Raw genomic sequence first — 21,422 nt, forward strand, 5'->3', positions numbered from 1 at the left:
TGAGTTCAAATCCAACCTCAGACACTTAATAATTACCTAGCTGTGTGACCTTGGGCAAGTAACTTAACCCCATTGCCTTATAAAAAGCAAAAACAAAAAAAAAAAGACTAGAAAAACTAAGTCATTCAGAAAATAGATGTAGTAGTAGTAGCAGCAGTAGTAGTAATAATAATAATAATAATAATAATACCTTCCTCACAAATAAGATAATATTTGTAAAGTACTTAGCTCAGCACCTGGCTGAACAAATGTTTATTTCTTTCCTTTCCTACAGAGTTTAAAACCTATGAGGAATATTGGAGAAACAAAGATAGATTCAATACAATCCTACCCTCCAGGAACTTACAGTCTCCTGGAAGCTATGACAAGGACAGTCAGTCAATCATGATTTATTAAACCCTTGCTATGTGTTAATGATTCAAAGGCAACTTCTAGTCTAACAATGGAGACAACAAGTAAATAACTAGGTACATACACAAGTAGATACATATGCTACTGTATACACTCTAAGGTTTGTGGTGGGTAGGGAGGTATTCAAAGTGGGGATGACCATTATCTATTGGAGAAGGTGAGATTTGAACTGACACTTGAAGTAAGTCAGGGAAACTAAGAGGCGTGAAAAACAAGCCAGTATAAAAGTATGGAGATGAGAAATGGACATTAAAGGCATCTAAATAGATGAGAAAAAGTAAAATATAATAAGAGTATGGACAAGATCTAGTCAAAGTCCAGTAAGAAATTTGAGAGGGAAGAAATTAACTTCACTGGGTGGGGTGGGGGATGGGAAGGGAACACATCCTAAAGGAAGCATCATTTGCCCCAAACTTTAAAGGTAGAGAAGGTTCTTAAGAGACAGAAATGAGGTAGTACATTTCAGCATGGGAGACAACCTGTGAAAAATTTAGATTAAAATAGGGTCTCAGGGCAGCTAGGTGGCACAGTGGATAAAGCAACAGCCCTGGAGTCAGGAGTACCTGGGTTCAAATCTGGTCTCAGATACTTAATAATTACCTAGCTGTATGGCCTTGGGCAAGCCACTTAACCCCATAAGCCTTGCAAAAATCTAAAAAAAAAAAAAAAAAAAGATAGGGTCTCCACCAGCAATTTGGAACTATGCCCAAAGGACTATGATCCATAAATGCCAGTACTAGATCTGTATTCCAAAACAAGCAGAAAAAAGGGGGAAAAGACCCACATGAACAAAAATGTTTATAACTGTTCTTTCCATGGTGGCAAAGGATTAGAAAATGAGGGGATGCCTATCAATTGGGAATGACTGAACAAGGTGTGGTATTTGAATGTAATGGAATCCTATTTTTCTATAGGAAATGATAAGCAGGCAGATTTCAGAAAAACCTGGAAAGATTTAATGATGCTGAGAACCAGAACATTGTATTGAATAACAGCACCATTGATGCTGCAACTATGATAAACTTGACTCTTCTCAGCAATACAGTGATTAAAGACAATTTTAAAAGAATTATTATGGAAAATGCCATTCACATCCAGAGAAAGAATTATTAAGTCTAAGTCTAGCTCAAAACATACTATTTTCATTTTTAAATTTGTTTTCTGTTTTTCTTTCAACTTGTTTTTTACTTTTATTCTGATTCCTCTTTCATAACATGACTAATATGGAAATATGTTTAACATGATTCTACACATAAAATCTATATCAGATTTCTTGCTGTCTTTGAAAGGGGGGAAGGGAAAGGAAGAAAGGAGAAAATTTTACAAAAATGAAAGTTGAAAATTGTCTCTTCATGTAATTGGAAAAAAATAAAATACTATTAAAATTTTAAAAAAAGATGAGATCTCTACCTTCGTGGAGTTTACATTCTAGCAAAAAAGGATTTAAGCCAGTAGTTCAAATAATTATACTATATGATAAGTACATTAGAAAGGATCAGTTCAAAGAGCTCTGGGAAAGCTGTGCCCGTATTGCTGAGACTTCAGGACTGTGATAGAATGACATTTAAAAGCATTAGTTGTTCATTAACTCCAACAGACCATACATTTTGTTTGGGTGAATGAGAAGCTTATTGGAAAGTGGTATACTAACCTATTTGTAGAATGAGAAACTGGAAAGGGTATATTAACCTAGAAGACCTGGGCTTGATTTTTGACCCTGCTATTTTCTGGTTATGTGACCTTGAATATAAATTGTATGGGCCTTAGTTCTCTTATCTGTCAAATAGGATATATAAGTGCTCTATAATGGGAATAAAAGCAAGGATGCTAACTTTTCCCACCATTATTTGATATAGTTATCCTTTCCAAATTGACACTTTTCACATTTCAGTTTTGATATACCTTGGTTCGGCATAAGAAATTAAGAGGGGAGGGGCAGCTAAGTGGCACAGTAGATAGAGCACTGGCTCTGGAGTCAGGAGGACCTGAGTTCAAATCTTGCCATGTTGAGCAAGTTACTTAGTCCCTTTTGCCTTGAAAAAAAAAAAGAAAGAAATTAAGTGGGAATTTTGGGAAAGTCTTGTGGAAGTCACAGACAACAAGCAAAGGCCAACAGACAACACAGAAAAAGTTTAGAAAATCAGAAATGTATAAAATACATGTATTTTATAACTTAAAATACACATAGTATATAAAAGCAATATTATACCATAATAAGTCAGACATTCTCTAATATGAATGGGAGGGTCAAAAATTTTACATGGATTTTCTAGATCACAGTAGTGTTTGTCTATGATGTAGAAGTAATAACTATAGTTCTAGAAATATCAGCAACAATAGACACATGAAAGAAATTAAAAGTAAAATCCTAGGGAATCAGCAAAGGTACCAACTGAGATAACAGCTTCTGCAATTTAGCAGGCTATTAAATAAAACCTTGAAAACCAACTGCATTTCCATATTATAATAATAACAAATACAAGAAATAATAACAGAAAAGGAAACCTTATTTCAAATAGCTACAAAATAAATCTGGTATCTAGAGTTTAAGTCACCAAAGCAAAGAATGACTCATGAAAGTTAAATTACAAAGTGACCTTAAAGAAGTTAATGAAAATTTAAATAGTTGGAAGAATATTCAGTGCTCATGACTGGTCCACACCAATCTCATAAAAATAGCATGTACTAGCTAAGTTAATATATAATTTTTATGCAATATCAATTATCAAGGGGATTCTTTAAAGAATTTGATAAAATATTTTTAAAATTCAATTAGAGGGGCAACTAGGTGGCATAGTGGATAGAGCACCGGTCTTGGAGTCAGGAGTACCTGGGTTCAAATCCAGTCTCAGACACTTAATAATTACCTAGCTGTGTGGCCTTGGGCAAGCTACTTAACCCCATTTGCCTTGCAAAAAAAAAAAAATTCAATTAGAAATGGAAGATTTAGAATATTAAGAGAAATGATAAAAGGAGGTAAGGACATAGAGGAAATAGCATTTCCAGACTTAGACCATAGTATAAAGGAGCAGTCATCAGAACCACATGATACTGGTTAAAAAAAGAGAAGTAGATCAGTAGAAAGATAGATCTAGGTAGATTAGACAAAAGAGAATCAGAAACAATGGAACTCAATAACCCAGTGTTTGATAAAGTAAAAAGTATAAATTACCTAGGAAAGAACTTTTTTTTAATATTTTTTAGAAACCTGTTTAAAAAACTGTATAGCAGTCTAGCAGAAATTAGACTTAGAAAAAATCCTATATCATATTCCTCAATATATATTCTAAATGGATGTGACCCTAATATAAAGGATCATATTATATGCAAAAGTTAGAAAAAATAAAACATAAACTTCTCATATCAATGGGTAAGAGATAAATTCTTAATCAAATAAGAGACAATTATAAAAGATGCAAGTAGATAACTTATATGAAACTGAATAGCTCTGCACAGACAAAATTAATTTATTCTATCCATTATGGGAATGAACCCTGTCAAAGTATTTTAATTGTTTTTTTCCTCTCAAGTTCTTCATATAAAAATATTCAAAGATTCATTGATAGGTTCTGCTGTCAGTCATATTTATTAACAGGCAGAAACATTTTAATAACCAGTTTATTGTATTCTCAGCATAGTTCCATGATATGCAAAAACCAGTGGATTATGAGTGAAATTTTGAAAAATCTTATATTGAACAAGTCAGGAGAGATATATTTGGAATTTTACGGAGGGCAAAGGGGGAAAAGCAAAGATTTACACAGTAAAGAACTAGAGACAATCTATATCAGATAAAATAGTAAATTGATCAGTAAACAGTAGGAGACTTATTCTGAATATGCAAACTCACCAGGAAAATATATTCGACACAAAAGAGTAAAGTTAATAAAGCTGGGCCAAAAATTCTTTAACATTAACCAATTAATCACCTGAGTTAAACTTTTTGAGGCCTCAGATAAATTCTAGAAAGCACCAACTGATTAAATGAATGGTTTTAAGAATTAAATGACTGATTTGGAAACAATAAAGAAAACATTTAAAGTCTCTTATGACCTCTCAAACGTCCTGCCCTGTGCTGTGTCCAGGGAATAGAGAGACCTCTGATACAAAATACCAACATATACATCATCTTTATTGTTGTTCTCATTTTTCAATGCCCTCCTTAAACTACTCCCTGGAAAGTATTTCATATTTACTCCGTGTGTGTGTGTGTTTGTGTGTGTGTGTGTGTGTGTGTGTATTTGCATTTACCAGTCTATGTGTTTGTTTCCCTTATAATAATAAAATATAAATACCTCTAATGCAGGGACCATTTCATTTTTGTCCTCATAAGCACAGTAGCTTCTTAGTAAATGTTTTTAGAATAAATGATTCACATACAAACACATACATCAAATACATGTGTCCAAAAGAAATACATTAAATGCCCATATGAGAACCATACAAGCAAACTATATGCAAAGTTCATATACACAAAATTACCAGACACACATGTGAATCAAACAAATGCACAATGTGCATACCAGTCACCAATTTCACCCCAAATACAATTCAATAGCCTTATCTTCCCAGGGATTCTATTCCTTGCCTTTCTCCTCTATTAATCTAATAGAATTTGTTGTTGTCAAAGGCAAAATTTGGTGCTTAGGGATCTAAGGGATCTATGAGGAAAGGAAATTCCACATTCAAAATAACCAAGGAGAAGATTGAACAATAGATGTGGCCAAAGAAGAAAGGAGGTCATATAGGAAAAATATGGTGGCAGGCCTGATTCCAGTCTCTTCTGGCCTCCTATGGAGAGACCCAGATTAACTTCAGACCATTGGATGCAGACTAGAGTTCATTTTAATCCACTGTTGTGTAATTAGACTATACCAGGGCAGCTAGTTGGCACATTGGATAAAGCATCAGCCCTGAAGTCAGGAGGACCTGGGTTCAAATTTGGCCTTAGACCCTTACTTAACTAATGTGACCCTAGGCAAGTCATTTAATCCTGACTGTCTAACCTTCAAAAAAGAAAAAGAAAGAGTACCATATTGATAATCAGAAGACCTAATTTCAATTCTGGCTCTGCTGCTAACATAACAAGCTGTGTCATCTTGATCAAATCACCTCCCCAAAATCACATTTTCTCCCCAGTTATATGAAAGAACTGAACTAGATTATCTTCTAAAGTCCATTCCAGTACTTGCACCAAAGAGTGCTGAAGGAGGGAGAGAACTAACCCCAAATAAAACGATTAAGTACATATAGAAGAGATGAAAACAATGCACCTTCTCCCTCCTTTGGCGTACTATGACTACAGAATGTTGTTTATACTATCAGTTGATATGTTGGTACATTTTGTTGACTTGCAAAAGGGATGGCTCTCTGGGTAGGGATTTGCAGATAAAGATTCAGGTGTTCAAAAACATCTGTAATTTAATTCATTTGTATTTGATTAGCTCCAATGAATGAATGAATGGATGAATGGGAAAAAAGCATTTCTTTAGTTTTTTACTAATTGCTAAGAATTCCTTAAGCTTAGGGAATATCAATAGAAAAGCAAAGACATTTCTTGCCCTCAAAAAAAAGTAGATTCTAAAGTGGAAGGACAAACTCATATATGACCCTGAGTCCAAGAAGGAATATCTTGTTTTTTGATAGTTACAGAAATGGTGAGTGGAGCCATAGGATACAGAATTGATTTAATTAAGATGCTAGAATTAAAAGTAAGGGAAGAGCTAACTAGCAGGGCCACAGAAGCTGAGAAGTAAACTGAAATGTGGTGGGTGGCTGAAATAGTCAATAGGGTTCCAGAACAGGCACTTCTGGCCTGAAAGGTTAAATCCTTCAGGGCCTGGTTTCTTATCTCTCGACAAGGCTCCCTGGCTTTGCACAGACTGTCTGATATGTTATCCTTCTTTATCTCAGCCTTTTGATTTGCCTGCTTTCCTTCAAAACTCAGTACAAATAACACTTTCTGCAAGTCTTTTCCCAAAGTATCTTCCTCCCAAGAACACCTCCTATTTACATTATATATATATATATATCTTGTATTTGTATAGTTGTTTGCATGTTGCATACATCTTTCTAACTCACACCCTTTGGAATGTGAGTTCCTTAACAGAGACTCTATTTTGCCTTTCTTTGTATCCACAAGACTTGGTAAGCAATAAATGCCTAATAAATGCTTGTTAACTGATGACTAACTAAAGAGATAGACTGAATATGTGGCATGGGGGCAGCTAGGTGGCGCAGTGGATAGAGCCCTGAAGTCCGAAAGACATCAGTTCAAATAGTACCTCAGACCTTAGGTATTTACTAGCTGCTGGCAAGTCACTTAATCCCATTGTCTTGCAAACAACAAATGAAAAAAGAATATTAGGCATGGAGGAGACATCTTGTTTAAGAGCTGATAACAGCATTTTGTCCTATTCTATCAACAGTGCCTTTTCATAATCAACAAACAGAAAAGGCATATTATATTTTATGACAAAAAATATGCAGTCAAGTATGAGCTATTAAAGATGAGGCCCATTGTTGAAGAGCACTTGCAAAAGCCTAGTTGTACTAATATTCTCATGGAAAATGTCAAAATTTTTGTAGAGGTAGGAGAACAGACAAAGGTCACTAAGTATTGAGATACTCTTGATTACTTTTTCGGTTATTTGATAAGTTTTAAGACTTTTTCCATTATCTTCCATTCTTCAGATATCTTATATATCAAATTATCAATGCCCTCACAATTGTGTCACCTCTAGCATGGATGTCTTCTTTTATTGTTGTTGTTCAGTCACTTGATCCCATTCTGGGACCCCATTTGGAGTTTTGGAGTTTTCTATGACCCCATTTGGAGTGATTCCATTTCCTTCTCCAGCCCATTTTACAAATGAGGAAACTGAGGCAAATTTGATTAAATGACTTCCCTATGATCACATAGCAACTTTGTGTCTGAAAGCAGATTTGAACTCAGGAGGGTGAGTCTTTGCTCTATCTACTGCACCATCTAATTGCCCCAGTTTTATCTTTAGTGCCATTTCTGCCTTTTCTCTAAATAGGGTCCAAGTATAGTCCTAATATCTGTAGTAGGAAATAGTTTTTAAATAGTTAATATGTTTTAAATAGTCAAAATATTTTTTGCAAAACTTTTCCATCTTTCTTCAATTTTAATTCCCTTTTCATGTTCATCCTTGAATATCTTTGAGATGGCTTTGCATTATTGGATTTCTTGTGGAGCTTTCTTTAAACTGATTTTTACCCTCCATTAATTCTCTCTGCTTTATGAGATGATTTTTTTCATAATTGTCAATCATCCTTTATAAAATTTTAACATATGACTATTTATATTTAAAATTTAAATGTTTAAAGTTTTAAAATTTATATAAAACATTAAATATTTTAATCTGCTGTTGTTTCTGTCAGTAGATTCTTCTTTTGCCAAATTATTCACATATTTGTTGATCAAGAAACCTTATGGAATCTTTTGGGTTTTTTTAACAGTAATTTACATAGGTTTACTTTCTAGATAAAATTGTTATAATCAATTTTAATGTCATTTTTTCTGTCTGTTTCCTATATTTCATTCTCAGTAGTTGATTTCAATAACTTGGGATAAAATCTTCTTAACTGAAGGTCATATCTTGTTCTCATTATTTTTCTTATTTTTTACTTGTTATGATTTTTTTATTTTTCCAACTACATGTAAAGATAGTTTACAGCAATCATTTTTGTAAGGTTTTGAATTCCAAATTTTTCTCACTTTCTTTCCCCCTCTCCTTGACAAAGGGTAATCTAAAATAGGTTATACATGTATACTATGTTAAACACATTACCATATTAATCATGTTGTGAAAAAAGAATCAGAAAAAAAGGGGGGAAAAAACAGGAGAGGGGAAAAATCATAAAATATAAAACAAATTTTACAAATTGAAAGCAGTATGCTTTGGGTTTTATTCAGATTTCATAATTCCCCCTCTGGATATGGATGGCATCTTTCATCACAAGTAGAATTGTCTTTGATTATTGTACTGCTGAGAAGAGCTAAGTCCATCATAGTTGATCATCACACAGTGTTGTTATTAATTTGTGAATATTCTTCTGATTCTGTTCACTTCTCTTAGAATGAGTTCATGCATGTCTTTTCAGGCTTTTCTGAAGTCTGACTGCTTATGATTTCTTTCTCTCTCTCTCTCTCTCCCCCTTTCTGTCTCTTTTTGTATTTTATTTTATTCCCCCTCCCCCATTACATACAAAAGCAAGTTTCAACATTCACTTTTAAAACCCTGAATTCCAAATTCTCTTCCTTCACCCCGCTTTCTCTCATTAATAAAGTAATTTTTATATCCACATTAAAAGTATCATGAAAGACATTACCACAATAGTCTCATTGTAAAAGTAACATAACCCCTCCCCCCCAAAAAAGAAACCTCAAGAAAAATAAAATTTAAGAAAGTATGCTTCAATCTGTATTCAGATACCATCAGCTCTGTCTTTGGGAAGAAAACTATTCTTTATCATTAGTCCTTCAGAGTTCTCTTGGATCACAGCATTGCTGAGAAAACATAAGTCATCCACAGCTGATCATCTTATGAATTACTGTTGCCTTGTTTAAGGTATACTTCTCATTGCATAAGCTCATACAAGTTTTTTATTGAGAGCATCTTATAGCAGAATAGCATTCTATCAAAATCACAAACACAGTTTGTTCAGTTGTTCCTCATCTGATGGTCATCTCCACAATCTCTAGCTCCCCACTACAGGAATAGAGCTGCTATAAATATCTTTATGCATAATAAGACCATTTCCTTCCTGTTTTTCATCTCTTTTGGACTATAGACCTAGTAGTGGCTTAGTTTGGTCAAAGAGTAGGGATGGTTTAATAGCCCTTTGGGCATAGTTCCAAATTGCTCCATAGAATTGTTGAATCATTTCATAACTTCTCCAGCTTCATAACTTCTCATTTTCCCCACATCCCTTCCAACATTTGTCATTTTCTCTTTGTCCTATTAATTAATTCAATAGGTATAAAGTAGTACCAACCCGAATTTCTTCTGTCAATACCAAGATAGGTCATTTTTAAAAAAAGGGATTTTTAAAAGATAATATTGATAACCTCATCTAAAAACTGTTCATATCCTTTAATCATTTATCAACTGGGGAATGGCTCTTATTTTTTTTTAATAAATTTAACTCAATTCTCTATGTTTGAAAAATGAGATCTCTATCAGAGAAACTTGTTCCAATTCTTTTTCCCACAGTTACCATTGCTAATTGTATTTACCTCCATGTTATTGCCCCCACACCCATTTATTGTATTCTGCCTCTCCTTTCACCAGTCCATCCACAAAAGTGTTTTGTGTCTGACTACTCCCTCCCACAATCTTCACTCCCTTCTATCATCTATCCCCCACTCCTACCCCTTTTCTCTCATCCCTTTTTCTTCTACTTTCTTTAAGGGCAAGATAAATTTCTATACCCAGTTGAGTGTGTATGCTATTCCCTCTCTAAGACAATTCTTATGAGAGTAAGGCTCATTCATTCTTCCTATTCACAGCAAAAGCTTTTTCTTTTCTCTTTTATGTGAAATAACTTACCCCATTTTTCCCTTTTCCTTTCTCCAAATACATTCTTCTTTCATCCGTTAACTCCATCTTTTTCATATATTATCCCTTCAAATTCAACTCCCACCTGTGCCTTGTCCTTCTAACTGCCCTAATAAATGACAAAGTTCATAAGAGCTATCAGTATCATCACTCCATGCAGAAATATAAGCAGTTCAACATCTATAAGTCCCTCATGATTTGCCTTTCTATTTTTTTATTAATTTTTTTTACCTTATTTACCTTAAGTCTTACATTTGAAAATCACATTTCTTGTTCACCTCTGAACATTGCATTAGGAAAATTTGAAAGTCTTCTATTTTATTGAATATCTATCTTTTCCCTTGAAAGAGCATGTTCAGTTTTTCCAGAATTGTTAATTCTTGGGTTGCAATTCCAGCTCTTTTGTCTTCTGGAATATTATATTCCAAGATCTATTATCCTTTAATGTAGAAGCTGTTAAATCTTGTATTATCTTGATTATGATTCCATGATATTTAAATCATTTCTTTCCGAATGCTTGCAATATTTTTTCCTTGACTTGGGAACACTGAAATTTGGGTATAATATCCCTGGAAGTTTTCATTTAGGAATCTCTTTCAGGAGGTGATTGGTGGATTCTTTCCATTTCTACTTTACCCTTGATTTCTCAAATATTAGGACAGTTTTCCTGGATAATTTCTTGGGAAATTATGTCTAGTTTTTTGTTTTTGTTTTTTGGTCATGGCTCTCAGGTAGTCGAATATTTTTTTTTAATTTATTTAAGGCAATGGGGTTAAGTGATTTGGCCAGAGTCACACAGCTAGGCAATTATTAAGTGTCTGATTTCAGATTTGAACTCAGGTCCTCCTGACTCCAGGGCTGGTGCTCTATCCACTGCATCACTTAGCTGCCCCCTAGTTCAGTAATTTTTAAATTATTTCTCCTGGATCTGTTTTTCAAGTCTGTTGTTTTTCCACTGGGATTTTTCACATTTTCTTCTAGCTTTTCATTCTATCGGTTTTGCTTTATTGTTTCTTGATTTCTCACAAAGTCATCAGCTTCCCTTTGCTCCACTCTATATTTTAAGGAATTATTTTCTTCAGTGAGTATCTACTTTCCATTTGGCCAATTCAGCTTTTTAAGGTACTCTCCTCATTGCCTTTTTGAACCTCTTTTTTCCATTTGAACCAGCCTGGTTTTTAAGATGTTATTTTCTTTGGTATTTTTTGTATCTCCTTCACTAAGCTGCTGACTCAGTTTTCATGATTTTCCTGCATCACCCTCATTTCTCTTCCTAATTTTTCTTCTACCTCCCTTACTTGATTTTCAAAATCCTTTTTGAGCTCTTTTATGACTTGAAACCAATTCATATTTTCTTGGAGGCCTTGGATATAGAACCATTGGTTTTATTTACCTTCTTCTGAGTGTGTATTTTAATCTTCTGTATGACCAAAGTAACTGTCTATGGTCAGATTTTTTCCTGCTGTTGCTTGCTCATTTCCCCAACCTATGATTCATTTTAACTTTTTTGTTAAGGTGGGATTATGCTTCCAGAGTTGAGGATGCATTGTCCCAAGCTTCTAAGTATTTTTACAGCTGTTTTCAGAGATATTTCTGGGGACCTGCAAGTTTTCAAGTCTTCCAAGGTCTGATGGTCCAAGAAGATGTTTTGACTACTCTCCTGACCAACCATAAGCATTTCTTTTCCAGATCTGAATATGGGTGAAACAACAAAATCCTCTCAATGATAGCAAAAAATCTCCTTCCAACCCCCCTTGGAGTTCATGGCCTGAGAGTTCCAGAAACAGCTGCCACTGTGACTGATTCAGTGGCTCTAGAGGTCTGCTCCTGGTGTGCTAGGACCGGGTCTATGATGCTGATGCCTTCACTGGACCATGATCCATTATCAGTCTAGTGTGGCAGAGTTTCCTGCTGACCTTCCTTAGCAATCTCTGTATTGAGAGGTCTGGAAACTGCCAACGCTGCCTCTGATCCAGTTCTTCTGCTTTCTGTTTCTGCACTACTGGGGCCATTTTGCTTTGGTATAGTCCGGACTTACCCCAGGATAACAGACTCTTCCCACTGATCTTCCAAGTTGTCTTGGACTGGAAAACTGTTTCATATAGTTTTTTGTGAGATCTGCCATTCTGATGATGATGATGATGAAGACCATGACATCAGGGAGGTGATGCCATGACAAACATGCAAATTGGATTTGAGTGAGGGGAGTCTGTGCTAAGTCATCAGATTTACTTTCTCCTCCCATTAATTAGCAATTTTAGCAAAGTTGCAGAATATAAAGTAAACCCTAATAAATCCTCAACTTTTCTATATATGACTAGCAAGATACAGCAGGAAGAGCTAGAAAGAGAAATCCCATTCAAAGTAACCTCAGACAATATAAAATACCTGGGAGTCTATTTGCCAAGGCAGACTCAGAAACTTTGTGAAAACAATTATAAATACTTTCTCCTCCTGAGTCACCTGGGTCCATTAGCTAAATTTGAATCAGGATGATTGGAAATGGCCCTGGAGACAAAGCATTTTAAGTGACTTGCTCAAGCTTTCATATAGCTAGTAAATTTTATTTAGAGTCATAATTTAAAGGAATTTGGAGTGGTTTAGGGACAGCTTGTCATTCACCATATTCTCTATCTTGGCTCTATTATTTTCTTTTCTTTTTATTTATACTTAGCATATTTCTAATAAATCAATGATCTGATTGCATAGATGGCCAGTCAGGGATAACTCGTATGTCAATAAGTCTTTTTCTGTCAGGTAAAATGTAGTCAGTTTCATTATTTGTGATGTTATTTGGTATTCACCATGATCTAATACTATAATTCTTTTTTTTTAATCTTTCTATGATACAGAGGTGTGAAGCTTGTGGAAAGAGTGTGCCAAAAGACTTAGTGTGAATTTTTGGGACACCTAGTCTTTGACCTTTCTCATTACTTTCTCCTGAACCATACTTCCAATTTTCAAAGACTATACTTTTCCTTCTTTATAGATTCCTCTGGTTCAGACAGTGGTGTCATTTAATAACTAACAGTATTAAAAAGATTGGCCTTTGCTTCCATAAGAAGCATGAGTCAGTAAAGGAGTCTTGTGAATTCCCAAGGTAATCCAGTCTCTCCTTTGTCCCTATTCATGTCAAGTCACAATTCATTCATTCATTCTCTCTGATTCAAATATACCTAGTATGGGTCTATAGGGAATCTATGTAAATTCCTGTTGAATTTGACAATGGACATGCTTCATTTTCTTGGAAATGGAGGAGATATAAATAAAAAGAAATGATATCAACAAATTTTATCATCGTTATTTTTAAATACAGGAAATTTATCTTTTAAAATTTTACCCTCTCTTCACAAAATAATAAATTCCACAAACACCAGAGAAATGATTTTTCTCCTCTCTGCTATGAAACTATTCTCTGCTGGGTGAAAATTGAGAAAAAAACTAATTTAATGGCTAATAAGACTAAAAAAAGTTTCTCCTTCCTTTGTCAGACCTGAAGCTTAGGCATTATGGTAGTCCTAGGAGAAACCCTGGGGAGATCATTTGATCTAATCACCTTATTTGGGGATACTGTCTAGGAAACTGGGCCCAGAAGAGAAGTAAGCTGCAGGCTTATTAATCAGCATTCTGCTCCTGCATTTTAAAATGTGCCCTTTCCACAGCAGACTTTTTCCCTCTCTCCCAGAAATTTCTTCCCCAAAAGAAAGGAATTAAAAACTTAATGTAATTTCAGAAAGGCAGTCTAGCATACTGTTTAGCCAGAAGGTCTTGGAGTCAGAATACCTGAATTACAGTACTTTCACACAATAATTAGATCACCATAGGATTAGAAAATCATAGACTGAGAATCATCAAATCCAATCTCCTCATTTTGGAGATTAGGAAACAGTGGTTTAGAGATATTAAGTGACAATGCATAGGGGGGAGAATATATATATATATAGTAAGCATCTAAAGCAGAATTTGAATTTTATGTGTTCCTTTTTCCTAGCCCCAAACTCTTATCTCCTGTATCATGCTGCCTGCCTCTCAGTGGCATATCACTTAATCTCTTAGGACCCCTCATACTTCTCTAAGACAACAATGCAGATGAATTACTATATCTGGGGAGGGAGTTTCCATAAGAGAAGCTCCTCCACATTGATAAAGTCATAGGTTAAGACCCATACTTTCTCCCACCAAAACAAAAATCTCAGAATGTAGAGTTGAAAGGGATTTTAGAACTATTTTTTGAATGGACAAACTGAGTCCTAGAGACGGAAAGTGACCTTTATGTGTGAGCTTGTTTTGTTGCACATAATGTTAATAACAGAGCAAAGATTAGATAAGATTAGATCCTGGCCTCTTACCTCTATACTGTAGGATTGAAAGGCAAGTTAGTATAGTAGAAAAGATCCTCCAAGTTAGACACTTGGAGTTAATATTTTCTAAGGCAGCTAAGTAGTATGATGCACAAGTTGGAGTCAGAAAGAACTGAGTTCAAATCTCACCTCAGATAAGATGAATGCAAGTAAATTGCTTAATCCTTCTAAGCCTCAGTTTCCTCTTCTGTAAGGCAGGTAGAATAATAGTATCTTTCTCACAGGATAGTGGTGATGACCTAATGAGATAATAAAGGTAAAATACATTGCAAACTTAACATACATTATGAGTTAGCCTTTATTATTATTAGATAATAATAAATAATAGTACGTTCAGTTTTGTAAAGCACTTTACATTCATTATCTCTTTTGGTCTGTGTACCTCGCCTCTTAGTCCCATTTCACAGATGAAATTAACTGTTTTGACCAAAGTTAATGTCAGAGGCTGGATTCAAACCCAAATTTCACCCGACTAAATTGAATGCTCTTTCTACTACAATGGATTTGGACATTGGCTATAGTTTTCAGATTCCTGCACTATACCATGATATTTTTATCCACTGTCAACAATTTGACAACCATTTTCTAAGCATCTACTATCCTGGTGATCCAAAGAAAGGCAAAAATAGTCAAGGAGCTCATAATTTAATGGGAGAGACAACATGCACACAATCATGTGCAAACAAGATATATACAGGATAAGTTGGAGGTAATGTCAGAGGAAAGGCACTATTATTAAAAGAGATTGAGAAAAGTTTCTTGTAGAAGGTGGGATTTTATCTGAGATTTAAGGAAATCCAGGGAAAGTTAGAAGAAAGGTGAGGAAGAATATTCTAAGCATGGTGGAAAGCCAATGAAAATGTACTAACTCACTATGTGATGGTGGAAAGTCCCTTGATCTCTCTGTCCCTCTACTTTCCTATCTGTCAAATTAGACAGTTGAACCTGAAGATTGTCTCTAAGGTCTCTTCCAGCTCTGATGCTCTGGGCTCCCATGACTGATTATACCATATTTCCTCCTCTTCACATCATGGTACTATTGGTAATTAGCAAGTCAGTGGGGGTAGGGGAGAAGGGGATTGCCTGGGAGGACATCAGCCTATATGAGTGCCAGGGAAGAGATAATGATCCCAATGGCACCTCCAGGAGCTACTGCAATTTAAAAGCTAGGGTTTTTTCACATCAATTTAAAAGCTTTAGTTAGTTAGTAAGCAAGCCAGCAGGTTCCCAGTCCTTATTTCCAATGCCTCTTAATTTAGTCAATTAGCCTCTTCTGTTCTATTTTGACAACTTCATTCTCTCCCCAACCCCCAAACAAGAGCCACCAGCCTTGGGAACTCAAAACACCAATCTACACAAGGTTTAATTTAAATAGGGGAAATAGAGATTGAACTGGACTTTAAGAGCTTTTGTTCTTTAAGTGCCCAGTCATGGCATTTTGACAGCATTTACCATTTAAGAGTGTAGACAGTAGAGCCAGCTCCCTCAAAATTGTCACAGAAGGACTCTCAACCAGCATTCAATCATCACTCTGCCTGAAGAAGATTGCCTGGGTATGTGATCCTCATTCCCACTAAGGCCTCTGAGCACTATGATTATCCCTACATTCTCATGACTTGAGGTAATGCTGTTGAACTTGGAGTCAATAAAACCTCAGTTTAAATCTCACTTCAGACATGAGACCATGGGCAAGTCACTGAACCTCTCTTGGTCTCAATTTCCTAATCTGTAAAATGGAGATAAGATAGTACCCCTATGCCAAGTAGCTTGCAAAGTTTAAAGTAGTATATAAATATCACTTTACTATATATGTATATATATATATATATATATATATAATTCATATCAGTATTTATATAAATAAATATATAGTATTTGTGTAAATATAAACTTGTATATACATTAGTGCTGAGTAAGATAGGGGCATAAAGTCTACACACCAATTCACCCTGTGAAAAATCGATGATGACTGCTTTCTGAAATCCTTTGATACTCACCATTCAGCAGGTGAAGGTGGGTTGAGCTAAATCACAGAGAATCATAGCCATGGCTCATAGGTCCAATTTGCATTGAAAGCTGCTCAGATCTTTCCTTTGATGTATTCTATGTTCAGGCTCCAGAGAAATATCTGAATTGACTGTAAATAAAATTTAAACTCCACAAGGAACACTGATATGTATTCAATATTCAATTAGCAAGTATTTATTGGGCTCCAATGTATGCAGAGAGCTGCCCCCCACCCCCCAATTTAGATAAGATGTGAAACCTCCTCCCATAGAGCTTACAAGTCAGATAGACATGCCCTATTGCCTCCAGAGAGTCAACAGCAGAAATCATTCAAAGGCAAAGGAGAGGGCACCATGAACCAGGAACCAAATAACTGAAAACTTCCCCTAGTCTTATAGCAGTCTACTTTGTTTTACTCTAGAATTTATTCATTGCATTGGACCTCTTTTTAGTTTATTCATTTCTTTAGTCTTTCTGTTAGTTTCCTTTAGAGATTCATCCTGTAAATTTTCCTCTTCTCCCCTCTCCTCTCCTCTCTTCCCCTCCCTTCCCTCCCCTCCCCTCTCTTCTTTCTTCTCTTTCTCCTTTCCTTATCAGCTTCCAAGGCTCTCACACCAATTTCAGGACCAAAGAAAGCTTCTGGAAAAACTCAATCACACTAAGACATTATTCACTTCATTGATTAGTACCTTCTCAAAGCATGTGTGTACTTTTAGAGTGTGAGCAGTAAAGAGAGTCATATTTAAACCAAAAGACTGTGAGATAATGGGGAAGTCACTAGCCTGGGAACTGGGAGATCCAGGTTGTAGAATAGGACTAGACTCCCTAATTCACTGTATAACTTTAAACACCTACCTTCATTCTAGGTAGGGGGAGAAGGATAGGGAATGGTGGTCTTTTTTCTTTTCTGTGAAATGAAGAGGCTTTAAAAATGATCACAAAGTTTCCTTTTCACTATGATCTCAATGCTGCTCAGGAAGGACACTTCATACCCTCCTCATGTTACAGTCCAATTATTTTGCACACAAAAGGTCATCCCAGTTTAAAGTGCTTAAAATGATTCTCCAGTTGCATGGACTGGGAAATGAAAATGGACCTAAGTCAATCAACCAATAAAAATATTTATTCACTTTATGCTTAGCCCCTCACTGGGCACCATGGGAAATGTAATAGAAGATTAAAAAAAAAGTGAGGGTGGAGGTGAGGCAGGCCCTTTAGTATCTTACAACTTAGGGGCGGCTAGGTGGCACAGTGGATAGAGCACCGGCCTTGGAGTCAGGAGTACCCGGGTTCAAATCCAGTCTCAGACACTTAATAATTATCTAGCTGTGTGGCCTTGGGCAAGCCACTTAACCCCATTTGCCTTGCCAAAAAACCTAAAAAAAAAAATCTTACAACTTGGCTGAAACCACACCACAACTTCTTGACAAACTTCAATAAAAGGTCTATCAATTTAGATAAACTGTCCTTTTTCCTTACTCTATTTCTCCATCTGAGCTAACTCACAAACTACCCCCTTTCTATCCTATTAGATCTAGGAAGAACTTTAAAGGTCATCTAGTCTAGTTAGTCCTGCCCCACTTTGAGAAATGAAGAAGCTAAACATCAGAAAAAGAAAGCAACTTGTTTAAGATCACATCCAGTGTTCCTTTTGTTTTGTTTTGATTTTTAGGTTTTTGCAAGGCAAATGGGGTTAAGTGGTTTGCCCAAAGCCACACAGCTAGGTAATTATTAAGTGTCTGAGGCCGGATTTGAACTCGGGTATTCCTGACTCCAGGACCGGTCCTCTATCCACTGTGCCACCTAGCCACCCACACATCCAGTATTCGAGACAGAACCAGGTCTAAGACCCCAGTCTCCTAATACCAGGCTAGAGACCTGAGTGCAATACTTTACTTTAAGTTTTACTTCTTGTACCAGATACCAGATTTGTATCAGATACCAACAGCTATTTGCAAAGAATCAGGAGTAACCAAATACTCAGACAAGGGAAGACTTGGGGTTGAATTATCTCCCCAAAAGAGCCATTTTGTTAATGAAAAATCGTTCATGACTTTCCATTGCCTGTAAAATAAATAAAAACTCAGAGTTGCATTTAAGATCCCCTACAGTCTGGCATCATGGTTGATCATCACCCCAATAGTGTGTTTGATGTTCTTCTGGTTCTGCTCATTTCACTCTGCATCAATTCTTGCAAGTCTTTCCAGGCTTTTCTAAAATCCCATCCCTCATGATTTCTTTTAGAATATTGTTATCTCATTATTTGTCCCATATTTCTCTGCTTTCTACACTCTATATTTCAAATGAACCACTACTTGTTCTCCAGAGTTCATTTTTTTGTACATTTATATAAACTGTTCCCCCATGTCTAGAATATACTGTCTTCTCATTTCTGCCTAGTGAAATTCTCATCTTCCTTCAAAGCTCACTTCAAAGGTTGAATCCTCCAGAAAGTTTGATCTAATATCCCTCCTCATCCCCAAATGTAGTGTTCTCTCCATGTAGAAATCATTGCTTCTTTAATCATAGCCAAGTTAGCCTTCTTGTAATTCCTCATGCTCAACATTCCATCCCCCTATCTCCATGGCATAGAATACATTCTTCCTTTATCTATGCTTCTTAGAACTCCTACTATACTTCCCTTCAAAGCTCAGCTCAAATGTCACCTCCTGAAAAGGAGCCATATGGATAAAATAATTTATAGCAGCTCTCTTTGTTACTAAAGGATATCCAAGGATTGGGGAAGGGTTGAATTAATTATGGAATTTGAATATAATGAAATTCTATTGCACTGTAAAAAATTACATAATGGAGAATTTCAGAAAAACCTCGGACTGAACTGATGCTGAATGAAATGAGAAAAAGCAAGAGAACAATTTAAATGATAACATTATAAGTAAAAAACAGTTTTGAGAAACTTAAGAACTCTGATCAGTGTGATGACTAAACATGATTTCAGAGCCCAAGTGGCAAAGCATGCTATTTATCTCTTAACTGAGAGGTGATGGACTCAAGTTGCAGAATAAGACACATATTTTGGGATACAAATGTGGAAATGTATTTGGTGCATTTATCATAATGGTTTTGGTTTTTCCTGCTTTTTTTTTTTAATGGGGGGTTTGTGAGTGAAAGAGAGGGAATAAAAACATGATAGACAAAAAAAGAAGATAGAAAAATAAGTAATTAAAGCATTTATAATGCATAGAAAAATACAATAATAATTACAAACAGCATTATTGTTATGAAAATTACATATTAGGGAGCAATCAATTAGTGATTCAGTTGAAAGAGCACCAGTCCTGGAGTCAGGAGGATCTGAGTTCAAATACAATCTCAGACATTAGCTTTGTGATCCTGGACAACTCACTCAACCTTAATTGCCTCCAAAAAAACCCAAACAAACAAAAATAAAGTTACAAGTTGAATATATTATATATGTTAAAAGAAAAGAGTATCATGTACTACTCTTTTTTTCTGTTATACAAAGCATCCATCTATGTCTATCCATCTATCCATCTACACATAAATATATAAATATACTCATTACATTTGGCATTTAAGTTCAGAATTTTAAAAATTCTTTTAAAAAAATGGGGCCTTTCCTGATCCTCTGCAACCCCTGTATCTCTCATGTCTTTTTCCCTAAATTACCTTATTTAGTGTATAGTATCTAAATGTATATGTTATCTCCCTCACCACTCCACCCCAATTATAAGCTTCTTGAGGGCAAAGACATTTTTTGTTTTGCATCATGGTTGATCATCACCCCAATAGTGTGTTTGATGTTCTTCTGGTTCTGCTCATTTCACTCTGCATCAATTCTTGCAAGTCTTTCCAGGCTTTTCTAAAATCCCATCCCTCATGATTTCTTTTAGAATATTGTTATCTCATTATTTGTCCCCATTTTCTAGAGTTTTCTAGAGTTTTGCCTGAAAAATATCAGGTGCTTGATTTATAGAATTAAATTGAGTTTTTAAAACCACCTCATCTACCTACCTCCAGGACTTTTACCAAAAAACACTGGTTATTTGAGATAGGTAGGAGAAACAACATAGTATCTTAAAATTGGAGTCAGATTACAGCTTTCAATTCTCAACCCCATCTTACTATCCAAGTGACCTCTTTAAATTTTGATTAAAGTTTCCATTTGTAAAATAGCAAATCATCATTCTTTTTCAAATATATTTTATTTGTTTTTCCAACTATATACAATTGTAGTTTTTACCAATCCTTTTTTGGGGGGCAAGGTTTGAGTTTTATATTATTTTCCCTCCCTCTAGTCCCTCCCCATTCCCCCTGACAGAAAGTTATCTGATATCTACATTTATAACCTTGCTAATTCTAGATCCATATTGATCATGTTATGAGAGAAAGAAAACATTAGAGAGAGAAAAATGACTTAATACAACTTTTAAGCTGTATAAGACTGTCTTAAGACAATATAAGAGAATACATAAGACATAATAAGACAATAGATGTATAAGCTATAATAAGACAGCCTTTAAAAATAGAAGCTAATCAGCTTTAGTCTTCATTTAAATGCCACAGTCCCTTCTCTGAATATGGATGGCATTTTCTATCACAGGTCTTTTAAAATTGTCTTTGATTATTGTACTGCAGAAAAGAACAAGCCCATCATGGTTGATCATCACCCCCAACAGTGTGTTTGATGTTCTACTGGTTCTGCTTATGTCAGTCAGCATCAATTCATGCAAGTCTTTTCAGGCTTTTCTGAAATCCCATCCTTCATGATTTCTTTTAGAACATTATTGTTCCATCACATACATATACCATAATTTGTTCAGTTGTTTCCAAATTAATGGGCATCCCCTCATTTTCTAATTCTTTGTCACTCAAAAAGAGCTGCTATGAATATTTTTATACATGGGGGGATTTTTACTGTTTTTCATGGTTTCTTCAGGATACAGATCCAGTAGTGGTATTCCTGGATCAAAGGGTATGCACATTTTTATTGCACTTTGGGCATAATTCCAAATTGCTCTTCAGAAAGATTGAATGAGTTCATAACTCCACCAAGAATGCATTAGTGTCCCAGTTT

The sequence above is a fragment of the Macrotis lagotis genome, chromosome 1 (assembly GCF_037893015.1).
Source record: "Macrotis lagotis isolate mMagLag1 chromosome 1, bilby.v1.9.chrom.fasta, whole genome shotgun sequence".
Classification (NCBI taxonomy): Eukaryota; Metazoa; Chordata; class Mammalia; order Peramelemorphia; family Peramelidae; genus Macrotis; species Macrotis lagotis.